A 19,799-nucleotide genomic window follows, 5' to 3' on the forward strand; every position below is an offset into this window, starting at 1 on the left:
TAAACATTTAAAAGACAAGTTGCACGAACAAATTCCTATTGTGCAGGATCTCGACACACCTTTGCTAACATCTGCATTTTTTTTGTGGTTGTGCAGGGTGCTCTAAAAAAGATGACCCCGCAGGCAGCTACTGGTTTCTAAACCACGAATGGAAGCTTAGAAGGGGATCTGTGAATCTTTGGTCAATTAAGACATCTGAAGCATGATTCTCTTTTACCCACACCTTCACTTATTGTGTGAAGAATATTTTGTCAAAGCTAGCAACATTGCGAAGGATGAGCTCCATGTATAGACATTCAAGACTGCAAAGTGCCAATAGCTTGGCTTTTAGCACTAAGAAAAGCACTGTAAAATAACGAAAATCAAGTGCATCAGCTGAGCAAATACAGCAGGTTGTCAACCTCAGGCATGCTTTGCAACAGCGTTATCCAATCAGATTTTGATGCTTGCCAAATTTGGAGAATGTGATAATCTAGTCAACAGAAAACATGCAATTTTTTTTTCAAAGTCTGAAATTTTAAACCATTTGTCAGAGTCCAGAGAACACCTGAAAAGCCAACTGCCCCACAAAGTGAGTCACTTCTCTACACTCTCAAACGCTAGTGACAATCTTGTAACTGAAGTTTTCAGTTTCTGATAGTGTACTCCAGTTTATGAAGAACCAATTCCTTTGAGATTAGACTCTTTATTGTGTTATTGATGCATTTGGAGATTCAAGTGGAGGAAAAGAGTAACAATCACTGTATTGCTTGCCATTTCTGATGACAGCATCTGGACATTTAACAAATCTTGGACTTGGCAAACTTCCAGTAACCTCTCCTTTTACATCAATAGTGCGCTATTCTTTCAAGTGTTTGTTTCAGCGGATCTAATAAGAAGACGGCTGAACATATTTGGATGCTGCTGCACCATTCCGGTTTGCCAAAAAACTTTCAACTCTCTTGAGCAATCACGCACCTCAATTACTTTTGTCAAAAAGAGCCAATGACTTGTTAAACCAAACCCTTTTCACTCCCAAGAGCAGCATCAGAACCACTATCTTTCTGAAGGCCACCCTACTTTCACAGCTCTGCAATGTGCATTAATTTAGAGGCACCCAGAGAGAAGAGGAACAGGTGAGGAATCTGATGATGGGCTGCTGTTCTTGTTTCACTGAGCTTCACCTTGCAAGTCATTAGAAATCTAACATCTGAACTATACTCTGATAAGAATAGTGATAGTCTGACCAATATCCTATCCCTGTCTAACAGGAATTTCTGCTTGGTTCCACCTTTTGACAATTAGGAATGGATGATGTTTGGCAAGTGACAACCACTGCAGTCCACGTGGTGTAGGGAGACTCACAGTGCTGCTCGGGAGTTCTAAGACTTTGGCCTGGCAATAGTGAAGCCAAGCAATTTAGTTCCAAGTCAAGATGGAGTGTGGTTTGTAGGGGGATATACAGGTGGTGACGTCCCCGTGCACCTGTTGTCTATGTGGTTCTCCATAGCAGAGGTCCCTTGGCTTGGAAGATGCTGACGAAGGTGCCTTGGTGATTTGCTCCAGTGCCTCTTGTAGATGGTTCATACTCCAGTCACTGTGCGTAGGTGCTGGAAGAAGTAAATGTTCACAGTGATGGACAGGATGTCCATCAGACAGACTGCTTTTTTTCTGGATGGTGTCAAGCTCGAGTGTTGCTGGAGTTGCGTTCACCCAGCCAAGTGGGAAGTTATACATCACACTCCTGACTTCTGTTTTCCAGACGGTGGAAAGGCTTTGGCAAGTCGGTTGCCAAAGGATACACCACATCAGACCTGTTCTTGCCGCTACAGCATTTATGTGCCCATTCTAATTAAGTTTCCTATCAATTCTGATCCCACACAATCTTGATGGTGGGAGATTCCGTTATGGCAAAGCCATTCAATGGAAAATTATAAACTGTTAGTTTCTTTTATTACAGGGTTGGTGCCACACAAGAGTGTGGCCTTTAGTTTTGCAAGGATCATGTGGTGGTCACTCCTACCTATAGTGTCATGGACAGATACATCCGTGACAGGAAAAGCTGAGTGTTTAATTCCCCTCTTGCTAATTGCGTTATCACACGCCCCAAGCCCAACCTGGCAGACATGTCCTCAGGACTCACTCAGCTCAGTCAGTAAGTGCTTCTCTTGGTAATGGTCAGTAAGTCCCCACCAGATTATATTGCATTATTCCTACTCTCTACAGCTCTTCATCAGCTGAGGTTGGCACAAATCAACATGAGACTCCTTCGCCCACGTCTGACCATGATGCCAGGGAGCTTCACACAAGTCATGCTCAAGACTCCCGAGGCCACTCTTTGTTCACTACTAGCTCCAGCGGGATAAGACATAACCAGGAACGGTGATAGAGGAGTCTAGAACATGATATGGTCTAGAATTGAGGGGGTATGACTATATCTGGCTTTTGTTTGACTAGATTGTAGGACAGTTCTCCCAATTTTGGTAAAGCCCCCAGGTGATAGTGAAGAGGGCTCTGTAGGACCAACTGGGCTGACTGCATCCTTAAAATGTCCGTCCAAGTGCTGAAGTTGATGACGGATGGTCTCTGATTGTATTACGCTTGGTTGTATAGTTTGATATAACTGTGGTTTGCTAGGTTATTTCCAAGAGCCATTAAGGGTCATTTTCCTGTGATCCTGGAATCACAAGGGTCAGACCAGGGAAAGACAGATTTCCTTTCCTCAAGGACATTAGTGAATCAACTGGGTCTTCATGACAAGGAAGAAACCTGGTGTTGTCAGACTTCTTACTGTCTTCATGATAATCCAGCGATGCATGGTCACCATTATTGGTGAACATAATTATTCCATATTTATTTAAATCCCCCAAAGTGATAGGATTTGAATTCATGTCTCCAGATCATTTGCCTCAGCCTTTGACTTATTAGTAATACAATCACTAAGCTGCTGTGTGCCATAAACAACCAGGTGCTGCAGTATTACATACTGCATACCAATAGAGAATTCCATGGGAATCCCTATTGAATGCATCTTTATTAGTAATAAGATGATACTGGTTTAGTGATGTTATTACTAGACTATTAATCCAGAAACTCAGCTAATTTTCTGGGGGCTTGGGTTCGAATCCCACTATGGTAGATGGTGGAATTTGAATTCAATAAAAAAAATCTGGAATTAAGAGTTTACTGATGACCACGAAACCATTGCTGATTGTCGGAAAAACCATCTGATGATTCATTAATGCACCGACATTCCCGGTCTGGTCTACACATGACTCCAGAGCCACAGCAATGTGGTCGACTCAACTGCCCTCTGAAATGGCCTAGCAAGCCACTCTTGTTGTATCAATCACTACAACGTCTCAGCAAAGAAACGAAACTGGACGGACCACGTGGTATCGACCTTAGATAAGACAACAAAATGACATCGGCAAAACAAACAGCCCTGTCGACCCTGCAAAGTCCTTCCTACTAACATCTGGGGGCTAGTGCCAAAATTGGGAGAGCGATCTCACCGACTGGTCAAGCAACATGCTGACTGTACTCCAGTATAATCTGCAATCTCATGGGCCGACATATCTACCATTACCATCAAGCCAGGGGGTCAACCCTGATTCAAATGGAGAGTGCAGGAGGGCATGCCAGGAGCAGCAAACCTGAAAATGAAGTGTCAACCCTGGTGAAGCTACCAAAGACTAACTTGCATGCCAAATGGCATAAACACCAAGGAACAGACAGAGTTAAGCGATCCCACAGCCAATGGATCAGATCTAAGCTCCGCAGTCCTGAAACATCCAGCTGTGAATGCGGTTGGGCAATTATACAACTCACGAGGCGGCAATGGAATCATACCTTATGGATAATACCCCAGACACCGACACTGCCATTCCTGGATAGGTCCTCTCCCACTGGCAGGCCAGACTCAGCAAAAGTGGCAGTAAGTGGTGTACAGGTAGGAGGCAGTTGCCCTGAGAGTCCTTAACATTGACTCCGGACCCCATGTAGTCTCATGGCTTCAGTGTAAACATGGGGCAAGGGAACAACTTACTGGTTACTATCTACTGTCCTCCTTCAGCTGATGAATCAGTGTTCCTCCATACTGAATAACACTTGAAGGAAGCATTGAGGATGGCAAGGGTGCGACATGTACTCCGAGTGGGGGATTTCACGTCCACCACCAAGAGTGGCTTGGCAGAAGCACGACTGATTGAGCTGGTCGGGTCCTAAAAAGATATAACTGCTAGAACTGCAGTAGGTGGTGAATGAACCAACAAGAGGAAAAAATATATTTGATCTCAGCCTTCCCAATCTGCTGGCTGTAGGTGCATCAGTCCATGACAGTATTGGTAAGAGTGACCACTGCAGTTCCAAGAAGCTTGACATCACCCAGGACAAAGCAGCCCACTTGACTGGCACCACACCTACAAACATCCACTCTCTCCGCCACCAACGCGCCATAGCCAGCCAAGATGCACTGCAGCAATTCAAAGATCCTCAGACAGCACCTTCCAAACCCATGACCATTTCCATCTAGAAGGACATGGGCAGTAGATACATGGGAATACCACCACCTGCAAATTCCCCTCCAGGACTTACTGTCCTAACTTGGAAATATATTGCCGTTCCTTCGCAGTCGCTGGGTCAAATCTTGGAATTTGCTCCCTAACAGCAGTGGGGGCTAATCCACAGCACACGGACCACAGCGATTCAAGGCAGTGGCTCACTACCACCTTCAAGGACAATTAGAGATGGGCAATAAGTGCTGGTCTGCCAGTGACTGCCATGCCCCCACGAATGAATAAACCACTGAAATGACATGAAATTCTTGAGAACCTTGCACTGTTGCCAAATAGGGGTTATTCAAATCATAGATCACATTGGAGGAAGAGGCATTCATTTGTTGCTACACCAAGGAAACTTTGCTTACATCTCAAGACTTCAATAAGCTACTCACCTGGATCTCAATAAAAATGAAACAAATCATATAGGAAGACTAGTAATCATGTCATTCACCACTTGCGTCTTAATGCCACAAAAGCAGACCTTATATTACAATACAACAGCCAGCTGATTGTTTAGTAACAAATCAAAGTAATATTCTACATTTCTGCGATTACATTGCTTTTTAGAGAACGAAAATTTAACCAACGAGAAGATTCTACTGGCCTCTAATCAGCAACTTATTGAAGTTATTTAAATTCCATGCCTGCAAAATAGCAAGAAGGTAGCAGAAGGTTTACTCGGTGTAGCTGTATTACTGGAAGCGGATTTTCTCAGCTGGGATCGAGACTAAAAATAACGGTGCTAAATTTACACCTCTGCCTCCATTCCAAACCTAGCCAATTGCTAGGAGGAGAATGTGGGAAAGTGCAGTCTCCTGTAAATGTGTAATTAAACAGATCCTTAAGAGTTTGTCTAAGGCGTCAAGATTTTTGCAGGGAGTGGTCAGCTGCTGGAAGCAGAGGTCTGAATTGTATTGGCCATCGTGGTGGGGGGAGACCTGTAAAAATAAAGGGGAGCTGGTCAAAAGTCCATTAACTTTGGCAGGAGCGGAAAATCCCACTAGTGGGAGGGACTGTAAAATCCCACCTGGTTGAGAACAGGGATGGGGAAGTTTTATCAGAATGAAAAAAAATGGTAGTTTTGAAGAAAACATATTCCACAATAATGAATTTATAATAATAATGATCATTTCCTGAATCTATCCCAGCTTCCAGCTCTCGATCGGCTGCGGCTAATTCTTTCACATGTGCTGTAAAATCGAATTGATGGGATTTCCCCCACCCCAGGAACACGCCTGCACAAACCCAGATGCAATTTTACATCTGGGTGGGCAGGGTCTCAGGCAGTAAACCCATCCATTCACCCATTAAGGCCCATCGGTGGCCACTTGGGCGCCTTATTCCTCTGCCCTCAGTTTGTTTGCCTGGTGGGAGTGGGGAAAACATCATTTACACTTACCCCCATCTCAGGCAGCGGGGGCTGCCTCACTCGGAACGTCTGCCTCCCCACGCAAGTTGGGGTGTTCCACTCCCTGGGACATTGGAACTCCAGGAATTCTTCCCTCCCCCCCCCCAGTCTACCCTCTGACACCATAATTGTCCCCCTCCAAAATCTTGAATGCGAGTGCCCCCTACCCTTTCATCCCTGGGATTTATCTTTTCTGAGCTCTCAGAACTTATCAGACCACTTGCCATCTTAAAATACTTCCCCACTTACTAAGCTAGCTGAATATTTTGGGCACAGAGAGAAAAACCCAACCGATTCTCTCTCATGCCATTTGTAAGCCAGCTTGGCTGATCTACAGTGCTCCTGATTATAGCAGATCAACCTTGAATCTGGGTATTGGACTACTTAATCCGGAAAAAATCTGATGCATTGACTAAGATTCTATTGCCAGACAAGACATCTTGGAGCTACAACAATCAAAGAAAAGCTCACCACACCAGAAAGGAACATTTAGGGTCCATTTAAATCGATGTGTCAATTGATCGATGTGTTTTTGCACTAAGGGGGTAAACTTACAGCTTAGAAGTCTACCGTTTGTATGTTAAGGAATGTGAATCAAAAGTGAGCAAAAGGAGAGGGTCAGAATAGATAAACACACCTGGAAAAAATATGTTCACACAGAAGATTCCAAGATGTGATTCATACTCAAGCAACTTGTAAGAAGTCACCTACTCCAAAAACAGTTGTCAAGTTATATTGAGAAGCCAACGCCTGAATTTATCCATTCGGGTAAAGCCTACAATTTATTTTTATTCATTGAAGGGACACAGGCATCGCTGGCTGGTCAGCATTTATTGCCTATCCCTCGTTACCCGAGGGCAGTTGAGAGTCAACCACATTGCTGTGGCTCTGGAGTTGGATGTAGGCCAGACCAGGTAAGGATGGCAGATTTCCTTCCCTAAAGGGCATTGGTGAGCCAGATGGATTTTTTCCCAACAATGGTCATCAGTATCTTCTTAATTCCAAATTTTTTGTCCAACTCGAATTCCACCATCCGCCACGGTGGGATCCGAACCTGGGTCCCTCGAACATTAGCCGAGTTTCTGGATTAATAATCCAGTGACAATAACACTAGGCCACTGCCTCCCCCCTTGTTTTACTTTAGGGAACAGAGCACAGCAATTAAACAAGCAAATTTAGATTAAAGTTAGACAGGGTTGACCAAATTCCCAAACAAATTTCAGGATGGGTTGTAGTAAATAGGCAGAAGGAGAATATGGAGGTGGTTGAGCTTCCCTTTGGTACACCCCAATGTCTTGCATGTTTACTTGTACAGAACTTGGAATATTGCTGAAAGAAGAGGCATGTCGAAGCTTTTCATCTTGCACTCTTACTGGTTTAAAGAGGGAAACAATTTATATTGTATGAGAGGACAATGCTGATTGGTTGGCAAATGGACTCTGATTGTTTTGAATTTTGCAAACAGGGCTCAACATTAGGCATGATTCTATGACTGGACAACATTTGCTAAATAATCCTCAGTTTGTTAAGAATTACGCTGACAACCAGCTTAAGATTGTTAGAAGTCTCTCAACACCAGGTTAAAGTCCAACAGGTTTATTTGGTATCATGAGCTCTCGGAGCACTGCCCCTTCATCAGCTAATGAAGGGGCACTGCTCTGAAAGCTCATGATACCAAATAAACCTATTGGACTTTAACCTGGTGTTGAGAGACTTCTAACTGTGCCCATCCCAGTCCAATGCCGGCATCTCCACATCAATTTAAGTAAGTCAGTTGGACTGTCAGTGTAGGTGTAATTGCATGTACTGGAAACTACATCTATTATATAAGGTCTGTTCTTTGCAGCCAGGAAGAACATTGCACCTGTCACGACTGAACAAAATAAGTGACAGTCACTCCTCCAGTCATTCCCCAGAAGGATGCCTTGACCAATGAGGTGATTTAAATTTTGGACAATGCTTGGCAGTTATCAGTCACTATCAGCTGGTGCATTCTCCATGGCAACACTACCAGGGTCCACTTGTCAACCAATCAGCACTCTCTTCTCATAGTATAAACAGTTGTTTTCCCCACGATACTGGTATCCTTGCAATTGCCCTGATGATTGCAAGATGAAAAGCTTCAATACGTCTCTTTTCAGCAATACTCCATATTTCTCAATTTTGATTTCTCTCTGCTGCCTTCAGATGTTGGGATAGCCAATGTTAAAAAAATCCATTTAATAAATCATATAAAGTCAGACAAATAGAATGACAATATACTGCCGTGAACCTGTACAGCACGTTTCGAGCTGAGGTATTAAATTAAACATCCTTTTTCACAAGACAATGCCAAGTTGGTCGTAGTGATGGATCGAGGAGTTAACAAATTTGAATTGTTAGATATCAACGAAGAACTGGTGCTAACTAAGGCTACAAAGACAGATCGAGTGGCTGGAGCCAGTTCACAACAGAAATGAGGAGCTGTAATTCACGTTGTCACATGTAAATAGCTTGCAGGAGACTTGCGATTGTTTCCTCTGAATAGAGACAACAGGCCTTGCAACTGGACCCAATGGAAGGACGCTATATGTAGAAGGCAGTTAAATTGTTGATGGTTTGGGTGGGTTTGCTTGAAATGTATCTCAGTTGGTCACTTTGATCTCCTGGAAGCTGTTTGACCATTGGAGAGTAGGGTCAGAGGGCATGTGATTAAGGTGTTTACCTAGTACAAGGGAGGCAGTGGTAACGTCATTGGATTAGCAATCCAGAAGCCCAGGATAATGTGATCACTGGTTCAAATCCCACAACCGTACCTAGTGGAATATGAGAATTGAATTTGTAAATCTGGTAAAAATAGTGACTATTGAACTATTGATGATTGTTGTAAAACCCCATCTGGTTCATTAGGGAAGGAAATCTGCCATCCTTACCTGGTCTGGCCTACATTTGACTCTGACCAACAGCAATATTGTTGGCTCCTAACTGTGCCTCCAATAGCCTGTCAGGCTCATGAGTTGCAGCAAACCACAGACCACCCAGCATCATTTGAGGCACTGGAAATAACAATGGCAGTCTTGTTTAGTAACAGAGGGTTTGTGGCAAAATTGGGGGAGCTGTCTCACTGACCAGTGAAGCAACAGTCTCCCAGAATCATTCCTTACAGCCAATGTCCCAAACACCATCTAAAGGATAGATCCCCAGCACAGTGGTATAGAGTCAGGAGGTTGGTGGCCAGAAAGTCCTCAACATTGATTTCAGAAGTCACTTGGCATCATGGGAAAGAACAGGACATTTCCTTGTCTACACCTACTGCACCCCACGCTTCCTTTAGCTGATCAATATTCGTCCAGTTGGAAGAAGCATCAAGAGTGGCAAGAGCATATAATTCTCACCAGGAGTGGCTCAGTAGCACACGTGACCAAGCTGGTTGTGTCCTGAAGCACGTGGTGAGGGAACAAATCAGAGGGAAAACTTTACTGACCCAGTCCTCACTAATCTACCTGTAGTAGATGCACGTGTCCATAATAACGCTGATGTGAGTGACCACCGCACAGACCTTGTAAAGACGAAGGCCCAACTTCACATTCAGGATATCCTCAAGATGGACCGATTCCCAACAGATCAGACAACTCAAAACTGGGCATCACGGAGGCAATGTGGACCAGCAGCAGAATTTATTCAACCACAATCCATAACCTCATGGTCATCATCAAGCCTATGGAGGAACCCTGATTCAATGAAGAGTGCAGGAGAGCTTGCCAAGAGCAGCACATGGAAGTATGTCAACCTCAGGATGCGACAACACAGGATTACTTTCATGTTGAACAGCAGAAACAGCATGATTGGTGATGAACAATTAAACTAAGGAGGCTCCACAAGTACCCCATCCTCATTGATGGGGGCGCCCAGTACATCAGTGCAAAATAGAAGGTTGTAAAATTTGCAGTCAGATGATGCAGCACTGTCTGCTCCTGATGTCCCCATTACCACAAATGCCAGTTAACCCTGCTCACTCCACATCAAGAAATAGCAGTAGGCACTGCATATAGCAAAAAAAAAGGCTCTGATCACATTTTGACATCTTACTGAAGATGTGCACTCCAGAATTCACAACACTGCTCCAAAAATGTTTTTCCAACTACAGCTACAGGACATTTGCAAAATTACCTACTTATATCCTGTCCAAGAAAGACAAATTTAACTTGGCCAATTGCCATCTCATCAGTCTACTCTCCATCACCACCAAGTGACAGAAGGGGTTGTCAGAGCTATCAAGCAGCATTTATTCAGCACTAACCTGTTCAGACTCTCAGTCTGAGTTCCACTAAAACCACCTGAGTATACATGAAAAAAAATGAAAGAAAGGTGGTGAACTGTGAGACCGACTAACCTCAACATCAAGGCAGTATTTGAACAAGTGTGGCGTCAAGGAGCCTTAGCAAAACTGAAGTCAAAAGGAATCAGGAAAAAAAAACTCAACTAGTTGGAGTCATACCTAGTACAAAAGGATGACGATTGTGGTTGTTTGAGATCAATCATCTCAGTCCCAGGACATCATTGCAAGAGTTCCTCGGAGTAGTTTCCCAAGTTAAAGTCCACCCAATTTATTTGATAGTAAACTCAAGCTTTCGGGTTTGCCCCTTCGTTGCGAGACTTCTTATTGCGTTTACCCCAGTCCAACGCTAGCATCTCCACATCATAGTTTCCCAAGACCAACCATCTTCAACTGTTTCATCAAGTCCTCACATCGAAAGGTCAAAAGTGGAGATGCTCACTGATGATTGCACAGTTTCACATCTCCTCAAATACTGAAGCAGTTCATGTTCAAAATGCAGAAATTCCTGCACAATGTCCAGACTTGGGCTGACAAGCGATATTCAGGTCACAAAAGTGCCAAGCAATGGTCATCTCCAAAAGGGAATCCAACCAGCACCCAATGATATTAAGTGGCATTACTATCACAGAACCTGCCACAGTCAACATTCCAGGGTCACCATTGACTCAAAGACTCAACCAGACCAACCATAAACACTACTTACAAGAGAAGATCAAAAACTGGCAATCTTCAGCTGAGTAACTGACCTCCTGATTCCCCAAAGTCTGTCCATGATCTACAATGCACAAATCAGGAGTATGATGGAGTAGTCTCCATTTGCCTGGATGAGTACAACTGCAACAATACTCAAGAAGCTCAACACCATCCACAACAAAGCTGCCTGTTTGACTGACACCCCAACCACCATCTTCAACATTTGCTCTCTCCACCACCAATGCACAATGACAGTAGTGTACATCATCTACAAGACACATTGCAGCAACTCACCAAGGCTCCCTTGCACTATTGCCTCAACCACCAAGAAATACAAGGGTAGCACATGCATAGGATCATCATAGTTTGGTAGTTCCCCAACAAGCTGCACACTATCCTGACTTGAAACCATATCCCATTCCTTCACTGTTACCAGGTCAAAATTCTGATACTCCAGCACCATGGGAGTACCTACAATGCATGGACTACAGCAGTTCAAGAAACATCTTCAAGGACAATTAGGGATGGGCAACAAATGCTGGCCTTGCTCACATCTTAAGAATGAATTAAAAACAAGATTTACCTGCCCATGGCTTCACCATAAGTGAATCACCAGAATATGGTGACCAGTATTTGTTTCTTTGCATAGGAATGATAGAAGCCCTGGAGGAGACAACTAAAATATTTCTTTGTTCCAGGAATCTTTGGTTCAAGAACTGGAGATGTTTTGGTTTTTAAAGAAATGGGGAAGCATAGACTTTGAAGTGATATGATCCAGGCAATGGATTAGTTCTGGTGGTGAAGCTCTTTGAGTTAGATAGGGATGGCAGAACCAAGGAGAAACCTCTTGTTGGTAAGTAATGGATTCAGTCAAGTCCTTCAAAATGGGAACTGGACATGTTATTGATTAAAGGATGTACCTAACATAGAAACCGCATTTTGGGCTGGTTCCAGTTATTAGTAATTGCTGCAGATTTCCAGAGTTGGTTCTTCTTTAAGGGTCAGAGAACACTTTCCCTGTGGCTACCTCCATTCTCTCTCTGCTAGGCTTAAATAGATAATTTGGTCTTTGCTGCCCTCTGCTCATAAGCTATTCACACTGCTGCAGAAACAAAAAGTAGGGTTAACCCTAAAACACCACTCTATTTGGTCTATTTACAGGTCCTGACATTTCAGGGAAGGTGGGGGAGCGGGGCCGGGGGTGGGGGGGGGGGCTGCGGTGGGGTGGTGAAATCCAGATTTCAACAAGACCTTATTCTAACATGAGGCCTGGGTTATCTGCTTGTCAACCAGGAAATCAGTAAGAAAAAGTCATCGCTGAGAATCCAATAGATCAAAGATGAAAGAGCCCAACAACACCTGGGGGAGGGGGTTAGAGGTAGGTGATGAAAGGATCTCCGATTACAATGGTGAGGGTACGCTGTAATGGGCCAAGGGGTGACCAATGCCCAACTTGATGGATTGTGTATTTCTCACCCACATGAAGCACTATAAAACACACCGATCTGCTTAAGACTGCAGCTCTCATCCCATCCCATCCCCATCACACTGAGAAATCTGGTTGTGAGCTGTTAAATTTGTATCATGCTCCTACCATCATTGCAGGAGTCTAATTAAGTGGTTAGCATTGCTGCTTCACAACTCCAGGGACCTGGGTTCAATTCCCAGCTTAGGTCAATGAGGAGTTTGCACGTTCTCCTTGTGTCTGCATGGGTTTCCTCCGGGTGCTCCGGTTTCCTCCCACAGTCCAAAGATGTGCGGGTTAGGTTGATTGGCCATGTTAAAAATCGCCCCTAGCGTCCGGAGATGCTCAGGTTAGAGGGATTAGTGGGTAAATAATGTAGTGATATCAGGGTAGGGCCTGGGAACGATTGTGGTCAGTGCAGACGCGATGGGCCGAATGGCCCCTTTTTGTACTGTAGGGTTTCTATGATTTCTAAATACGACGCTGAATGAAGCATACACCCTAACACCCACTCCCACCAAGTCAGAACACACACACGCCATGCTACATTTCATCAATAAAAATAGCAGCATGCATTGTGGTGACACATTCAACAATTTCTGATTTCTCCCCACCCCTTGGGAGGGTTAATATCAATTATCAATTCTAAAGTCTCGCCAGCCCCGGAACTCAAGAAACTCGAGCCTATGATAAATAAACTCCAAATCTCTACACACCAGCTTGATTATTCCCCTCTTGACAAACCAAGCCACGAAAATGATCAGATTAAAAAGGAACCAGAATAACCATATTCAAAAATACGCAAGACCTCTTTATGCCATTGAACTCCCAGCCCGTGGGCTCGTGCAAAGCCATGACCCTGTCCAGGGGAACACAGGATATTCCAGCTGAGTGGACATACACCAGCAGGTGGAGCACTGGAGATGAGCCATCGCAAGATGCTCAGAAATCTTGCGGTCACAAGCATTTTGCTCAGACTCCGAGCCATCTCCACCTCAACAATACAATGTTACATGGCATAATTGAAAAGATGAATCAGTTACCTTGCTAATGTATACTTATCAGCTGCACTAGTAACTTCCACAGTAGCAATTTATAAATGGTACTCTTGACCAGCAATTCAGAAAACAGATGAATAACTTAACGTTGTGTATTAATCACCTGACCAAAGTTCAGGGGAATGAAGGAATCGGAACAACCAGGAGTAACGCAAGGGATCACAAAAGGGTGAACATGATCCAGACACGTTTCAAAGAACCTAAAGATTGTAATGGTGCCACAAGAACCAAGACTGAGCAAAGTTTTCTTTCAGGGCGTTGCAAGAGGATTTGTCTCAATGCAAGCGAGTTTCCTTGCTGCATGTGACTATCTCAGTAGATATTGCAGTCAGATTAGTGGCCATCTCCAAGATTTAGAGCTGGTATAGGTAATTGTGCTCTTCGAGTCTGGTCCACCATTCAACAGATCATGACTGATCTTCTACATCAACTCCACCTTCCTGAATTAACCCTTAATACTGAAAGATGTAACTGATCTCAGCCTTGAATACACAAGGATGGAATATTTGCAGCTCTCTGGAATGGAGAATTCCAATAATTCACAACACTTTGGGTGAAGAAACTCAACTCAAATCTAAATGACTAACCTTTTATTCTGAGACCATGTCCCATAAGTTAGATTCCTCAGCCAGGGGAAAGAATTGCACAATCTCTACCCAATCAAGCCGCTTAAAAACTTAAGATGTTTCAATCTGATCATCTTTCATTCTTCTCAATTCAAAATGAATATGCAGACCTAGTCTATAGCCCTCATAGAATAAATTACCCCAGGAACCAGCCTAATGAACCTTTGTTATACTCCCTCAAGGACAAGTCCTTACTATTAAGGGGACCAAAATTGTAGAAAGTACTCCAGATGTAGCTTCACAAATGCCTTGTACAATTGTCATCAAGACTTCTTCACCTTTATATTCCAATTCCTTTGTACCAAAAGTTATACTTTCCTAATTTTTTCTGCACCTTCATGCTAACTTTGTGATTCGCAACCAAGGACCCTCATTGGCAGTCCCTCAGCTTTAAAAAACAATCCACTTCATTTTTCCAACCAAGTGAAAAACTTCACATTTTGTCACATTGTATTCCATCTGCCACTCATCTTGCCCACTCACCCAACCTGTCTTTATCTGGCTGCATCTCGTGTCCTCACTGCTTAATTTTCTAACTGATTTCATATCGACAAAATTAGATATGTTACACTCTGTCCCCACATCTAAGATGCATTGCAAATAATGGAGGTTCAACTGCCAATACAAAAGGGTCCAATTTATTTTTATTTCTCAGATTTACATCCATTAACCAATCCTCAATCCATACTCATACACAAATTAGAACTCATGGAGTTGGAGCTAATAAAAGAACTGCGTCATAAGCTTTTTGAAAATCCAAATACACAATATCCACTGCTCTCCCTCATCTATCCAACTTACGTCTTCAAAAAAAAAACCCGATTTGTCAAACATAATTTTCTTTCCATAAATCTATGTTGTTTCTGCTTAATTACTTATGATTTTCTAAGTGCCCTGTTGCCATGTCCTTAATAATAAATTCTAGCACTGTTCATACTACTGATGTTAGACTAACGATCCTATTGCTTCTCATTTTCTCTCTCTTCCTTTCCGAAATATCGGGGTTACGTCTGCTACCTTCTAATCCTTGAACTATCTGAGAATAAAGAATTCTGGAAGCTCAGAACTAATGCGTTCAAGATCTCTGCAGCTGCTTTTAAAACTCAGGACGCAGGTCATCAGGACCTAGAACAAAAGCACGATACTGCGGATACTGGAAATCTAAAATAAAAGCAGTACATGCTGGATAAACCCAGCAGGTCTGGCAGCACCAGTGGAAAGAGAATAAGGTTAATGTTTCAAGTCCATATGACCTTCCTACAGAACTGAGAGGGGATAGAAATGTGATGTATTATATACTTGGAGAGAGGGCAGGTGAGGCAGAATGGAAAGTTGTGATAGGTCAGAGCTAAGGAGAGGTTGATGTCATATACGTAAGACAAAGAGCTGTTAATGGTGCCATTGGGACTAGAGGGAGTGTTCATAGTGGCAAAGGTAGGGTAGCAGAATGTGGCATTCGGGGAACAAAGGTCAGAGCTCAGTGGGAGTAAAAGTGAACAAGGGATAGTGGCCACATGGTCTACCTCCGACGCTTTCCTTCCTTGACCTCTATCTCTGGCAATAAACTGACCACCAATAATTATTACAAACCCACCAACTCACACAGCTGCCTCAACTCACACCCCCTCACACCCTGCTTCTTGAAAGTACTCCATCCCATTTTCCCACTTTCTCTTCCTTGCCACATCTATTTCGACGATGCTACTTTTGAAAACAGCACTTCTGACACATCTGCCTTTTACCTCAGCCAAGCTTCCCCCCACCACCTCCCCCCCGCCTCCACCCCCGCACCCCCGCACCCCCCCCCCCCCCACCCCCACCCCCCCCCCCCCACACTATGAGTGACAGGGCATCAACCAGGCCCAACCCATCTCCTGCCCTCATCACTTCCCTCCCAGAATGATGAGAGGATTCTTCTTGATCTCACTTTTCATCCCAATCTCCACATTCAGAAAGACCATCACTGGTCATTTCTGTAAACTCCATTTAGAATGATGCCACCATTAAACATCTTCCACCCTCACCTCCTACCCCATCAGCATTCTGCAGAAACCACTCCCTCCATAATACCTTGGTCCACTCCTCCGTTGCACCACCTCCACCCCAAATCACCCCTTAATCCCCTTCCCACAGCACCTTTCTATGCAATTGCAGAAGGTGCAACAACTGTCCCTTTCTCCCCCTCCCTCCTCACTGTCCAAGGGCCCGAACGTTCCTTTCAGGTTAGGCAGTGTTTCACTCCCACCTCCTCCAATCTGGTCTCTTGTATTTGCTGCTCCCAATGCAGTCTCCTCTACACTGGAGAGACGAAACGCAAACTGGGTGACCACTTTGCACATCAGCTTCTCTCCGTTCACTAGCATTTCTCCAGCCTTCCTGTTGCTTGCCATTTCAACTCCGCATCTTGCTCTCACACAGCTACGTCCATCTGTGGTCCGTTACAATGCTCCAGTGAAGCCTAACACAGACTCGAAGAACAGCACCTCAGTTTCTGATTAGGCACGTTACAGCCTCCTGGATTTAATGCGGAGTTTAACATCTTTAGACTGTGACCTTTCCCTTCCATCTTGATTCTCTCTTTTTGTCTTCTGTTATTTGGTTCCCCTGTCTTATCCCAACTAAACTTCACCCCTCGCTGACGTTGCCACTGTCCCTTGTTGTTCAGTTTTTCTCCCACTGAGCTCTGGTCTCCGTTTTCCTTTTAACACCTTCTGCTATTTTACCTTTGCCACTATTAACACTCCCCCTGATCCTAATTCTGTACTACTGCTTCACTGAACAGGTCACAGTTGGAACTCTCTCAGACTTTATCCCCTGCCTGCAAATATCCAGGAGTAAACGCCACAGGGGAGGGGCGTGAAGGTAAAACCTGGAGGAAGAAAAGTCTCCGCACCGTCGTGTAGACAAATTGATTCAAGAAACATTTGTCAGGCACGGTTACCAGGTTCAGAACCAAGGACGAGAAACAGCAGCAAGTGGCTCTGTGATCACTGGAGAGAAGTACAGCTTTCATACTGTTAATTTTGAAGCTCCAAATCAAATTACAGCCTTACATCATGATCTCAAGGGAGACATTTAAAAGAAATTAGAGTTCCCAATTTTACCTGAAAAGATGATGCATCAATATTTTATGTTTAATCAAAGAAACTTTTGCTGCACAATAATTAAGTAAAGCAATTACTGCTAACTTAACATTCTATCCTGCAAGCATATTATTTCAGCTGAAAATCTCAACAGGTTACTCCCTATTTTGTTTTCATCTTCATATAAGCATCCCCCTAATAACATACAGAATCTTCAGGGTTCCTTCACTTCTCAGGAAACAAACCACAGTATGCTACAGCTCTCTGGAATTCACTTTGTTTCTGCTCAGAGCTCTTACTAACCTGAAGTTGAAGATTTACTGGGATCTTCCATGATCCTTCACCTCCTTAAGCTTCACAGTTACACATATCCAGATCAAACAATGCCACAATGCATTCTGACTTATTGACTCTAATTCAGAAATAGCCTCAATTTCTAATAGTCCCTTACTTCTGGTCAGCAGCTACTTTACAGCTTCTCAATGCTACTTCCAGGATCTAACTAACTCCTCAACTGCTTCCAAGACTGGTTCAATTCCAAAAATCTCAGTTCAAAAACACAAACATTTAAAATACCCAATCCATTTCCACCCTGAATCATTTATCTCTATGGCAACAGAGAACATCGCTAGATACTTAAATCAATTAAATTGTAGCTTCAACACACAACTTTGATCTGAAAAGTATATGGATACTTAGATCTCACTTATTTACCTATTGTTTTCAAATCTCTCTCTCTGGAACCCATGTGAATAATTTTAATTGCAAATGAAGACAGCGCAATCATTCTCTCTCTTCAAAAGGAAGGGTACCAATTGCCACAAAATTATCTTTCGTAAAATAAAAAACAGGATTTTAAGTGAATACTTAACTTCTTTACAACTGCCACTGATAAATACAGGGACATAAGATTTTAGGTCTCTACAAACCATTTAATTTAGTGTGGCTTTCAAATTAATGGCAGATTGTATCCATTCTTGCTATCACTGCCATATTTAAAGAATGCATTCATATTCTATATTTTGAGATACACATCTACATCCCTTGACAAAAAAAGTTGCTTTTTGTTTTTAATTTCTACACAGACATTCAAATGGATGAACAGAAGTTCCAGTAGCACATAACCAAGTTCCTGAACCTAAATGTAGAGGTATATAGCCTGAGAAGTGGGGGAGGTGAGGGAAACAGAAAGAGGAAGAAGAAAATAAAAACGAAGGACTGTTCTTACCAGACAACGCATTCTAAGTTTAGAAGAGCTTCCAAGCTATTCACTAAATTAACAGAATTTTTATACACACTGCATAATCACTTCCAAAGGAAGGAGTTCTGCAGTGTAACACGAATACTGTCTCCCTAATTCACTCCATCTATACTGCAGAGAAGATTCAGGGATATGGATGACAATTCTTCAAATAAGGATGTAAAACAAGCCCATTAATCCCTCACAACGTAACGAATGTATTCCTGGCCTGCGTGGATAGGAGAATACTTTGTACACCTGCAACCCAGAACGACAGATAGCAGAGAGCTGTATTTGAGAAATGGGTTCTCCAGATGCAACGGGCACAAGTTTAACTCTGGGTGACAGTGGTTTAAATGAGTTAAAATCAGGCCCAAAGGGTCTCAGTGCCTCCAAACACTAGCACTTCATTTAGACGACGGTGTTGCCTTTGAGACTAACACCAATACAAATAAAGTTAATCAAGATAAAGTAAATCAAGAACAAACTAGAAACAGCCCTAAATGTTTCCTTCTTTCCAATGTCATTGGCACACCGTTAGAAGAGAAGTTTGATCCATTGTGGATGCACATTTTCCAAATAAATTTTCGAACTAGTTTTTGGACATGCTTGTTTGAATTAGCCAGATCATTAGACTTATACCTAGCTCTTCCACACAGATATCAGAACTCAACACATGGTGAAATTGCAGACGTAAATCCTCCGCAGGAGCCAACAGGAATCGAGATACACTGCACTCATGTCTTTATCAACCTTTAAATGGAAGCTACCTCACCTTTCTGCCATGACCAGTCCATCATGCAAACCAATCTCATTGACTGTCTACACTTCCAAGACAGCGGGAAAAGCAGGCAGCATAATCAAAGACCCTACTCACCCCAGGCATTCTCTCTTCCACCTTATTCCGTTGGGAAAAAGATACAAAAAGAAACACATACCAACCAAGTCAAGAACAACTTCTTGCCTACTGCCATCAGACTTTTGAATGGATCTATCTTATGTTAAGTTGATCTTTCTCTACACCCTAGCTATCTATGATTGTAACATTACATTCTGCACCCTCTCCTTTCCTTCTCCCTTATGTACTCTATGAATAGTAAGCTTTGTCAGTATAGCACGCAAGCAACAATAATAAAACGTAAAATCTCAATCATCAAGAACAGGAGGAAAAAACTGAAGGTAAACACACAGTTCATTTACAACAGAATCAAACTGCATTGTTACCCAATGACTTCTTGTTAAGGTATCACCTACCATATACTTAATTCTCAGGCAAATCCATGAAAATGAAAACTACAATTTTATCATTAGACTGCATGCATTGCAGATGAATATCTCCATATTAAAGCAAACATTACTATTAATTT

At 43.0% G+C, this 19,799-nt stretch overlaps 1 protein-coding gene across 1 annotated transcript in view; it reads right to left on the reverse strand.

Annotated features, from left to right (window-relative positions):
* samd12 (sterile alpha motif domain containing 12) overlaps window positions 1-19,799 on the reverse strand; it is a 113,338-nt gene that overhangs the window by 85,416 nt on the left and 8,123 nt on the right. The gene's annotated exons all lie outside the window — the stretch shown is intronic.

This window comes from Carcharhinus amblyrhynchos, chromosome 8, assembly GCF_965287045.1.
Source record: "Carcharhinus amblyrhynchos chromosome 8, sCarAmb.v2.hapA, whole genome shotgun sequence".
NCBI classification, from domain to species: Eukaryota; Metazoa; Chordata; class Chondrichthyes; order Carcharhiniformes; family Carcharhinidae; genus Carcharhinus; species Carcharhinus amblyrhynchos.